A 12,970-nucleotide genomic window follows, 5' to 3' on the forward strand; every position below is an offset into this window, starting at 1 on the left:
TGCACCTTTTATACATCATATTGCACATCATTTACATCAGTGCAAAGTGAATGCAAAGAGGTGGAAAATACTGCCATTTTGATTTGGTAGTTCACCACACAGCTATTTTGCACCGCAGTAAATAACTCCCACTGGTGAAGGGTAATGATAAAACAGTCCCGCTGAGCATTAACAGCGGAGGAGTCAAAGATTCTAGCTGCCCTGCCTACTCATAATTGCAAAGGGTACAGTCCTTTTGCACTCCCCCAGAATAAGGCTGTGCCCTCAAATAACCCCTGGCAGTATTGTTTGTGTCTTCCCAGACTAGTAGTAAGATTTTGACAGGCTATCCAAATCACTATGGATTGCATCATTTAAAGAATTTATCGGAGTTTAAAATCTTGATTTCTCTAAAAGGTCGTAATGGTATTTATAATTAGAAACTACCTTTGTAACATGGCTAACATGCAGCAATGTTTGCTTTACTTCTTTGTCTCTCTCTGTTACACTAGATTTTATAAACACATCAGTGCTAGAGAACTTAAAGCACATTTTGCTAACGTAGGCCCCACAGCTATATCATCTCTCAGCAAGGGAGTTTCCAGTTCTTCTTACCATGTTTACAGCATAAAGTGTCATGCTTTAACATTAGGCAGAAGAGTAAATTTCCAAAAGCAAGGATCATAGCAACAAGATGCATTTTACTAGCCAACACATGTGGTAGTTCTATTAGCTCACAGGTTTCAAATGAGAATCTCCCAAGATCAGCTGCACACCGAAGCTCCTTAATTCTGTCAGCTGCATATATTTTTTCCAATTCAACAAACTGTGCAAATAATTTGGCTAGATATTAGATGATTCCTGGCAATTTCGAGTGTTTGAAACAACATATGTTAAGTAACTTTTTAGCTTTTTGTCAATGTGTTTGAGCAGTTAAAAAAAGTACCAAAAATATATTAAGAACAAATAATTCTGAAGGTGAAAATTAATAAGAATCAAAAAGTTTTTGATTATTTCTAAGCCACTTGGAGAATTACATCAGGTGTTTTGAGATCAATTTTTAATTTTCAGTCACCTTATAACATTTAATCATAAACTGATGTTTAAATATTAACCTACCTTGGTCTGCTTCACTTCACATAAATTCTTTACAATTAAGCAGGATTAGTTTGTCAATACTTAAGTGCGAAACCTCTATTCCAGTTTTCAGAGTAGCAGCCGTGTTAGTCTGTATTCACAAAACGAAAAGGAGTACTTGTGGCACCTTAGAGACTAAACAAATTTATTTGAGCATAAGCTTTCGTGAGCTACAGCTCAATTCATCGGATGCATGAATCCCTGTACCTAGTACAAAAACAACAAGGAGTCCGGTGGCACCTTAAAGACTAACAGATTTATTTGAGCATAAGCTTTCGTGGGTAAAAACCTCACTTCTTCAGACCATGCATCCTTGTTGTTTTTGTGGATACAGACTAACACGGCTACCCCCTGATACTTGTACCTCGTACAGTCCTCACTGTGCCAGTAGTGAATCAATGGCCCGGCATGATGCTCAAGGCACTGTGTCTTTGGCTGCTTTAGCTTTTACCTTCAGGCATGGAAATGAGGCCCTACTGGAAATTTTTATTTGGGGCCAGATTCTGATTTTAGCTACACCAAAGTCAATTGGAACTAACATCAGAATCAACACATGCTCCCAAGAAGTTTGTACAATCTCATAAAATACCAATGTTTGTAATAGGTCACCTGCTGACTGGCCATTTACTTACTTCCCCTTCCCCCCGCCCCCATGAATGTGGTACTCCGATTTATTATGGGTGTGCTGAGTGCATAAAAAGAATCAAATCTGAAGTCTGACCATTTTTCCATCAGAGATCGTTACATAAAAATTTATTTTACTTTTCAGATGCCCTTACCTGTGAAGTTAGGGGCAACAATTCACAAAACTAATATTAATTCCTTCTGTGAGCTATAACGCTACCAGTTTGGAGAAATGAAGGTCATCTTCAGGTCACCAGTTGTATTGGTCAAACTTAAGTTACGTCCCAAGCAGACTGCAAAGAGCTACAAAAGGATCTCCCAAAACTAGGTGACTGGGCAACAAAATGGCAGATGAAATTCAATGTTGATAAATGCAAAGTAATGCACATTGGAAAAGGTAATCCCAACTGTACATATAAAATGATGGGGTCTAAATTAGCTGTTGCCACTCAATAAAGAGATCTTGGAATCATTGTGGATAGTTCTCCAAAACCATCCACTCGTGCAGTGGCAATCAAAAAAGCAAACAGAATGATGGGAATCATTAAGAAAGGGATAGATCATATTTCCTCAATATAAATCCAAGGCACCCCCACATCTTGAGTACTGGGTATATGTGGTTGCTGCTTCTCAAAAAAGATATATTGGAACTGGAAAAGGTTCAGAAAAGGGCAACAAAAATTATTAGGGCTTTGGAACGGCTGCCATGAGGAGAGATTAATAAAACTGGGACATTTCAGCTTGGTAAAGAGACTACTAAGGGGGTGGGGGATATGATAGAGGTCTATAAAATCATGACTGGTGTGAAGAGTAAATAACACTTCCTTATTTACTTTCTTTCTCCTAACACACGAACTAGGGGTCACCAAATGAAATTAATAGGCAGCAGGTTTAAAAACAAACAAAAGGAAGTATTTCTTCATACAATGCACAGTCAACCTCTGGAACTCCTTGCCAGAGGATGTTGTGAAGGCCAAGACTATAACAGGGTTCAAAAAAAGAACTAGATAAGTTCATGGAGGATCGGTCCATTAATGGCTATTAACCAGGATGGGCAGGGATGGTGTCCCTAGCCTCTGTTCGCCAGAAACTGGGAATGGGCAACAGAATAGATCACTTGGTGATTACCTGTTCTGTACATTCCCTCTGGGGTACCTGGCTTTGGAAGACAGGATACTGGGCTAGGTGGACCTCTGGTCTGACACAGTATGGCCGTTCTTATGTAAATTTAGTCAAGAAGTTCTCCATAAGTATTTTGGATACCTGATTACACAGTTACATTAAAATTAAAAAAGAAACACATTGCAGCAGAGCATATTTACTCATGGTTAGATCTTAGAAGGTTAGTAGCAAAATACTGATGTAAGAAAAGGGACATTAAGCACTGCCAATACTCACCACAACTCTTAGCCAGGTATATGCAACAGCATGTTCTTGTGACACAGATATTACCTTTATTGGTTTTTTGAGAGTTTTAAGTTATGGTGAAATTACAAAATAAGCAGCATTATTTTGAGGCTTAAATCTGTCAGTCTATGAATAAAGGACCGATGATGATAGGATTGTATGTTTTTATTAAAAATAACTAACTAGTGTCCCAACATTTATAAAAATCAGAGCTGGCCATGGGCAAGCAAATGGTACAATACAGCCAGTGGCTTCCTCGCACTGCCATGACAGTATGTCTCATCTCTGCCTGGAAGGGCTACCAATAAAGATGAGGGAGTAGCTAAGGCGTTGTCTACACTACAGGTGAAATTTGAGCTATGCTGCACAATTTGAGTCACGTGAATAGTGTGACTCAAATCGACATAGCTTAGATCTACTTATTACGGGGTCCACACTACGCGATGTCAACAAGAGATTCTCTCCCGTCAACTCCCCCGACTCTTCTCAATCCGGTGGAGTACAGGAGTCAATGGGACAGCAATCTGCGGTCAATTTAGTGGGTCTAGTGAAGACCCGCTAAATCGACCACAGATGCATCAATCACCAACCCCCCCAGTAAGTGTAGACAAGCCCTAAGTCATTTTGTCTCTTCACTTCTTGGCCACCATGGGCAAGCAAATGTACCATAGACAGCAACATTAGGAGCAGTCCATCCTTCTGGGGCACATGATCTATCAACCAGTATTCAGTAATCCTAATTTTAGCAGCAATTTACATTCAGAAGCTGTAACCAGAACTAGAAGACTGGGGAAGGAAGGAATATTTTAAAAGGAAAATAATAGATTCTATAGAAAATTTCAGTCCTCAGGAAACAGTCTCTTACAGCTAAATTGAAAACCACCCATCTAAAACCAATGTATGTGTTATAAAATAACTATTTTCCTTCCCAGCCACAATCATCATTACACATTAAGGATCTTCCTATTTAATAGCCTCTGCATTTATTGCTTTTTAATAGATAAAGTTACTTACTGCAATACAACTGCAGAATTTTTCATGATTATTGGAGCATTAGTTCAACATGTCACTTTAAAAATAAGAGACAGCTACTTGAGTTCCTATCTTAATCAGAAAAACAAGCAAACAGGCAGACCATTTATAAAAATCACTAAATACACATACAGTGTCAATGCTAAAGAGTCCTTAAAGGGACTCATTCCCCCCCACCTCCCACTCACCCCCATTTGACAGAGTGCATACTCTTGGTGAAGTACAGGATTGGTGGACACTTAGAATTTCTTCATATGGTTTGACAAGCGAATGTCCATCATAACTATTTCTTTCTCAAGGGGAGTTTAAGTTACTCATACTCAAAATCAGCCCCTTTACTACAGTTAAATCTGCATCTAATAGACCACAGATTCCTGGATCCAGTCACATTATTCAAGTGTTTTAATTTGAGAGAGACTTCTACTGGAAGACTAGCAATTCTGATTTTATTATACTCTTAGGGCTAGATCCATAAAGGGAGTTAGACACCAAACTGCCACTTTAGGTATCAAAATTTAGATCCTCAAAACCCCCAGTCGGCTACTACCTGAAGTCCCTTGGAGCCTTCAAGTCAGCCAGTGGGCATGTGCAGAGCTGCCTAAGGCCTGACACCCAGCTCACTTCTATGCCCCAATGGGATCCTCAAAGTGGGCTTTACCTTTCCTATCTCACCCAAACCAGTATCTGTGCTCGAGGCTACTTATAAACATGCCTGCTGAAGTAGGCCCTGCACAAAATGAAGGAGGAGCAGTTACCACCTCCTTTTTTACCCAATAGTCCAGAGGACTCACCCAGGATGTGGGAGACCCAGGTTCAAATCCCCACTGTACCTGAGAGGAATAGGGATTTGAACCTAGGTCTCCCACCTCCCAAATTAATCCCCTACCCATTTTTTTTATTTTTCCCCTCAGAAAATTTATTCTATACCCATTAACTGCTTTATTTTGGGAGAAGAAATTATGTTTTTCCGTAAGTAACAAAGGTAGAATGCCTGCTTTAGCTGCAAAACTTAATCCAACTTAAACTATGGAGCTTCAGTTGGTGCATCCATTATATGTGAAATTTAAGTTTTCAGAGCTCAAGTAGGAGGAACTATTTTGACTTTTCCCTGAGAGAGAGGTAGATCGTTGAAATGAGAGTTGGATTAGCTGTTGTGTGAATAGTGGAAGAGTGTAAAAAATAATACTGACAGCATAGCCTGTTTCTAGTGACTTCCGAAGGGGGGATATAGCATTTATAAACTCAAATTTAAGAGAGAGAGTCTTTGCTCTCAAAGTAGCAAAGCGTTCACTTAAAGAAAACAAAAAGTTCAGCAGAGAACACGTTCAAATCCATACATTGGTTCAGCAGCTGTGGGGTTTGCTATAACCAGCATTTCAGCTGCTCTAAACTAAAAACATCCAATTCTCATTTAAAGCCAGATTACTATTTGTGTAGAGGAACTGGAGCCTCTACTAGCCTGTTAGGATAATATAAAGAGCGAGTTCCCAAAAGCTGCTGTTTTCACTATTCTATCTCATTTACTATACAGGACAGTATAGTTATCTGCATTGCTCTGCACCGAAGGTATTACTAGAGAAAGTCTCTACTTTGTGTTTCTGATCTTTATTCTGAATAAGCAGAGACGGATGCTGTGGGGACCTTGACAGAGAGGTTAGTCAGGTAAGCAGAAAGTCTGGTCAGAAACCATTCATATTGGACATAGCTCTGACCTTTAAAACAAGTTGTCGGTCAGAATTCTGAGATAATGGTCAAGACGGAGCATGCTCAAGTGAGATATCTGTTGCTAAGAGTAGGAAGGTATATAAAAAAAGAGCTACAATGTAGCATAAAAGGCCAGCTGCAAGCAACGTTTTCAGAGTCCATAGGCTGCATCTGAGAAAGAGAAGCGTGCGGGGAGAGCCAGAAAGCCAGCAAGAGAAGCCAACGACAAACCACTGCAAAGGGAGTAAAGAAAGCTGGAGTGGAACAGAGCTGACTGACTAGAGCTCAGCAACAGCAGTGATTTGATTTTTAAAAGAAAGGAGCAACAGATTTAGAGAGTAAACTTAATATTCTTTTCATTATAATTTTAGTATAAGTATAGTTTAGGATAATATATATACTTAATGTGTGTGTTTTAATTATATTTTACTTATGTAAACTTTAAAGCAATTTAAGATCTGCTGCAACGAATAGCTTCGCCTAAATCATTTGAACTATATGCCATTGTAGTTTAAGTGCTCTTTAATTTGCAATAAGGGATTTGTGTCAGAGGGATTTTGTGCCTTATCTGGATACACTGTATTAGAGATTATTAGATAAATCAATAAAATATTTTGTTTTGGAAAGAATACTGCCTGTATCGATTACTTCATCAGAAGGTTCTGTCTGTGTCCTTCAGTGTTTTCCTTAGCAACCCTGTGAACTTTTACCTCAAGAAAAACAGACTAAGGGGGCATTAGGCAGATTATTGTAGCAGTGCTCCAAAATCCATTTTTCAGGGTAACAAAAGGGGGGTATTCTCCTTTTTGATAACTCAGCCTGTTTGTTCCTATCCTTTGGGATTCTACCCGACCCATACATTCTAGCTTCCTCTTTCATCATGTCATGAACTCAGCCTTCTCCTCCCTCTCCCCAGTTGAATCGGACACAAAGCCCTGCATCATCCATTACCAAGTGCTCTATATAGAAGAGTTGTCTGTAAATACACAGATAACTAATAGAAAAAGCATAATCTACTGGCACATAGGAATAGGAAGTAATTTAGTATATTCCGTAAAATGTTTTTGTTGTGTATTGCTAATAACTTCTGGTGTGCAGTTAACAACATATCATTACTAACCCCAGAAGATAGATAGTAAATTAGTATAATGAAGCAAACAGCATTTCCAGGTTCACCACCATGCATGGAAACACCGTATCTGCAGCTTCTTTGTGACGTAAAGAAAGGAAGCCAGTAGTAGGAAGCGTATCTCACAGGAAGCGAGAGGAGTAAGTGGGATCAAGTCAGGACTCATTTCAGAAGAAGCTAGAAACACTCCCTGGGACAGTCTCCCCACTGCTCCCCCAAATCTAAGGCAATGCAAGTTCCAGGATATCCAATTTCCTAAAGATCAGAGGTAGGCAGAAATATCTGAAGTATCACCTACAATACCCCATATGCATTTTGTGTCATAACTTTAAATGCAGCGTTGAGAGTTGGAGATCTAAATTAATCTTTGTTCTCCTCATAGGGGTTTTTTTTGGTATATTTAAGTCACTGAATTCTACGGAGACTGACAAGAATTATCCCTAAACGAAAGTGGCCACTATGGCCCCTGGGCTGGTTTCCCCACCCACTCAAGTATTTAGAACTAAGACGCAATTGGAAGAGAATTCAACATTATTCTATATTTAATATTAAATATACAATGTGTTACTGTGGCACAGAATATCCTTATGAACAGAGTTTGGAGCTTAGAGATGTTCAGAAACATTGACAATATGTCTATTGCAGTTAGACAAAACTATCACATTTACAGTGTGTGAATATATTAGATATATCTTTAAATCACAGAGTAAACTAGCTGCAGTTAGAGATAAAACATGCCACTTGACGTTTTCTATGGAAAACAAAATTGATGCTCTTTACTGAAATGAAGGGAAAATATTAAAGATTTGTGGATTTAAGATGTTCTGAGTCTCTTCATTGCCTTAAGTTGGAAACTTCTGTGTTCATGGAGCAAATATTGTTCATTATTTTCACACTAGGAGCTACAACAATTCCAGCAAGGATAAGTAACATGAACCCTCTTTATAGCGAAAAATAAAAATAAATTGAATTACAAGCACAACAAATTTCACTACTTCACCATCGACAGCCATTATTGTTCATATTGCAGTAGCGCCAGCCTAGACTAGGACTAGAGCTGTGCAGAGAAAGATGGACTCCATTTCACGGAGGACTTCTTTCCAATTCAGTATGAAACCAAAACTTTTGAAATTCTTTGTGGAAGGGAAAGTCCCAGGGTCCCCAGCTCAGAGACAGTTTGCCAGCTGGGCAGCTCCCCGAGCCACAGACTCTGGAAGCCAGGAGTTCCCAGCTCTGTTCCTGGAAGTTTGAGCCCTCCCACAGCCTACCAGTGGGATGCTGAGTAGGCAGATTGGCAGGAAATCAGACAGGTTTCAAAAAGCTGCCTGGCACACAGAGTTTGGACAGAACGCTGCCTGGTTTCCGAGGAACTTCATCAAAATCAGACCAACTCCCCAAAGTGTTTTGAGTTCAACAAATTAGCAAATTCCAACAAAAAATGTTCATGGAATTTTTCCAACCAGATCTAACCAAGACCCCATTGTGTGATAGGCTGTACAAACACGTACCAAACCCCAAACAGTTTACAATCTAAGTAATCCAAACTTCATCTCCACACCTCCTTAGATAATTTTTAATTGCTTACTTTTTCAGCCATCAGAACTGTATTCTTCAGCCAACTGAAAGCCTGGATTTGCTTCGTGTTTCTTAGACTTAAAAAAAAACAAAAAAACTTTTGTTCAAGTCTAGTACTGAGATGCAAATGCTGCAGTTACAGGAAACATTCTGAAATGCTTCCCAATAGGTTCAAATTGACAGGGAATAAAGAGTATTTACTTTAATGAACTGGGAAGTAAAGTGCTAAAGAGTAATGAGACTTAATCACGTCTGAATTTTTTATCCAGAGTTTTGTCTGATTTGTCAGGTGAATTAAACTAATATTTTTGCACTCAAATGTAAATCCGTAGAATGCCTTTTAAATAGGCCTTAATTCCTCTCCTCAGTGATTTTCCTTCATCTCTTGTCTGCTAGATTGTCACATGGAGGAGTCCTTCTACCCTAATCCCTCCACTATGCCACCACATTTCTAGCACTATTCACCAGAACTGACAGATTCCTTTGTGATGAAAGGGGAGCCTTGTAGCATATGAAGACCCAGAAACATTAGAACTGAAAAGGGAGATCTTTTTTCCAGACTGATTTACATAGACCAGTGTTTCTCAATGACCAATCCACGGATTGGCACCAGTCCCTGAGATCTCCCTGACAGTTTAGGAAGACAGCAAGCCAGTCCCTGGTATCAAAAAGGTTGAGAAACACTGACCCAGACCACTAAGCAGCCTTCATCTTAGGAAAAATTCCTCACATGCTGTCTGCAGCGAGCTCATACTGCCTAGGGCTTCTAATGGTAAATAGCTATGCTCACATTGGCCACCATAGGGTAATAAGCATAACAAAAATACCTATGACATTAGAAGTCCCCTACCACAGACTACTTCATGTTTGAGCCAAGGTCTCTGTCTGGTTGTTTCTCCGACAATGGATCTGTGAGGGAGGGCTTCACGGGGACTGTAGAATTAGAGACAGGCTTGTATTGTTAGACATCTGCCTTTGGGAGCTCCTACTCTAAGACAGCAATAAGAGACACTTATTGCCATAGATACACAAGATATTCCACTACCTTCCAGAGGTGATTTCCTCCTCATTCCTCTTCCTACACCAACAATGTAAATTTGCCATGGTCTCCTTGACAAGAGGATTGTAGAAATCTCCCATGTGCTAACATTAGCTCTAAAGTTACTGCTGAGTATCTGATTATTCTTTTGGGATGCTTGCTAGCGGCATGGAAAAGTGATCAACCAGAAAGCAAGCCTAAGCCTGTTTCAGGCCTAATGTAATGAAGAGGAACCCTTCTCTTAGAACTTCACTCTTCATTAGATCTACCTATTCCATGAGTGCTCCAGCAAATGTAACTCTCAAGCTTATACTGCAGCATTTGATTTTTTAATATTTTTTTAAGCCCAAATGAAGGGAGAGAAAAGTGGGAAGCAGACATGGGAGTTGTCTGTCTGGAGACATGTAGAAAATGAGCAGGGCAGTTTAGCAACAAGGGCGCACAGACATCTAGAGAAGGGGAGTAGTAGTTACTAGCCATGCTCAATAGTACAGAAAGTTTTCATTACAGGCAAGCACTTTTACAAGTTCCATATATTCACCATCTGACAGCTGAGCCAATCAGCACAAGGAAGTTATGAATATGGAGACAGCCAATGCAGAACCAAGAAATCTGTGTGCCATGAAGGCTGCATCCCAGTACCCTTATCATTTTGAATACAGGCTACAGATTTCCTATCTTGCTGAAAACCAGGGAGACAGTCACCTATTAGCTCAGGGACTAGAGTGTGCTGCCGTCTGCAAGATTCTTTGGACTTTTGTTTTGCTGAAGATTGTGAAGTTCTTGGCGTGGGAACTAAAAACATGGCCATTCCCCTCTAGCTTTGGATAATCTAGGTGACACTCACAAACACTGTGCCACCCTATAGAGATGAAGAAATTATTTCAAGTGAACTAAAGTGAATATGCTCTGTTGAAACCTTGCACTGCTCAGGTACACTATTTCACAGATGTCTGGTGAGTTTTGATATAGCTCTCAGGTGACATTTTACTTGCTTGCTCTGCTGTTTTCTTGACTATTTCATCCTCTACACCTGGGGAAGTTTTATCTCCTGTCTCCAGTTTGTCTGGGTTGTATTTTTTTCTTAAATTATTTACCCTTAACTGTATTTTAAGGTGGAAGGGGGGGGTGTAACCTCATTCATGGTATTTTTAACAGACTCTCTCACTCTGGACCTGTGTTATACCCTATTTTCAAGGGAGACCAACTTAATAGTTTAATCTGGAAAGGCTAGACACAGAATTCTACAAATAGCAAGTTCCATCACCAAGTGCCCACTGCTAAATCCTGGGAACAATCCCTACAGTATTCATTCTGTCCCAATTCTAAGGGGCATTTTAAGCTCTGTTGTTTCAGAGTAGGTCTTAGAGTATGTTTTGCATTTCCACCTCCTGGGTTTGTTTTTTACATGAAAGGGCACATGCAACTATAGATGTTGTATCCCAGCAGGATTTTACTTAGTGGGAGTGAGTCAAAGACCAAGAACCATTGAGTGGGAGGATGTCACATTTCATCCATTTAACTTTTCAGGCAGATATCTGCAAGCAATTTTGTGTAAGATCAAATTTCGTTTCAAATGAGAATTCAGGATCTGTTATAAAGAGAAATAGAGCATCAGCACTGACAACTCTTTTATGTACATGGAATATAATGTTATTGGAGCTGAGTGTATACAGTGAAATAAATTCTGGGAATATGTTTGAGTTTTAAATGCATATGCTGTAACTGTGTTCACTCCCCTGTGTGTTCATTTCTTGGTGAAATTCACAATTGTGTGAAAGGCCCATATACCTCGTAAGTCCCAGTCAAGTTCTCAGAAGAAATTGATCTCTTTGTTAAGACTGGGCTTAGGGATGAATTTCACACTCCTTGAATATTAGAACAAGTGAATTTACTAACAAGGATTTTTGCTAAAATATCACGACATAAATATTAAGTCAAAGACAGTGAATTTCCAGTTCATGAAGTTCTAGGACTCTCACCTTATCCAATCACAGACCACACAATATGACCTGACTCCAATCTAAACAGCTCATATTTTGAATATTAAGTATTTGCAGATCATGAACAATCTTTAATAAGTACATTCAAGAAAATTCATGTTTGTGAACACTTCATTAGGAGAAAGAGGTGACAGTCCAATCATTTTGACTAGTTGGCTCAAATCCAGCTTCCATTTACTCAACAGGCTATTCCAGGGGTTGCCAACACAGGGGGAAGATGGTCACAACATTTGAGTAGACATCAAGGAGCAGTAACTACTTTGCCCTGGTCAGATTACTGGTTTGAGGTGTGTGTGTCGTGGGGAGACAAGGATGCCAGCATACAAAATGTTGAGAATCCCTCCACTATTCAGACAAAATGATACAGCAGCCATCTCAGGACATGAATTCTGCCACAGGAGTGAACGAGCAATGAGTTTGTTGACCCTACGGAGTGTTCCCAGAGTCTGCAATGTCAGGGACTCCTGTGAGCCATCAGATTGGTAACTCCATGAAGATTTGTGTACAAGAACTGTTAGATACTGTACCCTTGCCACTGTCTGCCCTGCCTGAGGGAGAAGGCAGTCTATATACTGCCCTCCTCCAGAGAGTGCCTCCCAATTGTCTAGAAGAAAGGAGAGTCACCCTCACCCCACACTACAGGATTCCTGGTCCTGGGTCCTTAAAAGAACAGCATCCCGGTGTTCGCCCCTGCCCTTCACCCAACATCCAACTCCTAATTCCCTGGGACTGCTTTCTCTCTTTCGCTATCAGGCCATTTCCTGGTCCTTTGTTCATTCCAACTCCCTGGAATGGGGTCTTCTGCCCTCCCCCCACCACTCTTAAAGGGCCAGTATGCTCCATTACACAATCTGAATCAAGGATGGGCAAACTACAACCCACGGGCCAGACCCAGCCCGCCAGCCATTTTAAACCAGCTTTCGACCTCCCTCTGGGGAGCGGGGTCTAGGGCTTGCCCCTCTCCAGCACTCCAGCCGGAGGTAACTCCACACCACTCCTGGAAGCTGCCGCATGGCTCCGCTCTGGCACTCCAGCCAGGTCGCAGGGTTGGGGGCAGCCCCACATGGCTCCCAGAAGCAGCGGCATGGCCCCCTTCGGGGTCCTAGGCACCCCAATGGCCCCCTCCAGCACTCCAATGGGAGCTGCAAGGGCGGTGCCTGTGGACGGGACAGTGTGCAGAGCTGCCTAGCCATGCCTCTGTGTAGGAGCCAGAGAAGGAACATGACGCTGCTTCCAAGAGCTGCTTGAGATAAACGCCGCTCAGAGCCTGCACCCTGAGCCTCTCCCCATGCCCCAACCCCCTGCCACAACCCTAATTCCCCTCCCGCCCTCCAAACCCCT

The 12,970-nt window shown here is 40.9% G+C and overlaps 1 long non-coding RNA gene across 4 annotated transcripts in view; it reads right to left on the minus strand.

The window, feature by feature from the left end:
• Positions 1-12,970, minus strand: part of LOC122464962 — a 60,619-nt gene that overhangs the window by 40,088 nt on the left and 7,561 nt on the right. For 3 of the 4 annotated variants that reach the window (XR_006289430.1, XR_006289429.1, XR_006289431.1), the window contains one exon: positions 8,598-8,664. The exons of the other annotated variant lie outside the window; for it this stretch is intronic. This is a non-coding gene — a long non-coding RNA (uncharacterized LOC122464962). The remainder of the gene's footprint in view (positions 1-8,597; positions 8,665-12,970) is intronic. 4 annotated transcript variants of the gene reach the window in all.

This window comes from Chelonia mydas, chromosome 3, assembly GCF_015237465.2.
Source record: "Chelonia mydas isolate rCheMyd1 chromosome 3, rCheMyd1.pri.v2, whole genome shotgun sequence".
Classification (NCBI taxonomy): Eukaryota; Metazoa; Chordata; order Testudines; family Cheloniidae; genus Chelonia; species Chelonia mydas.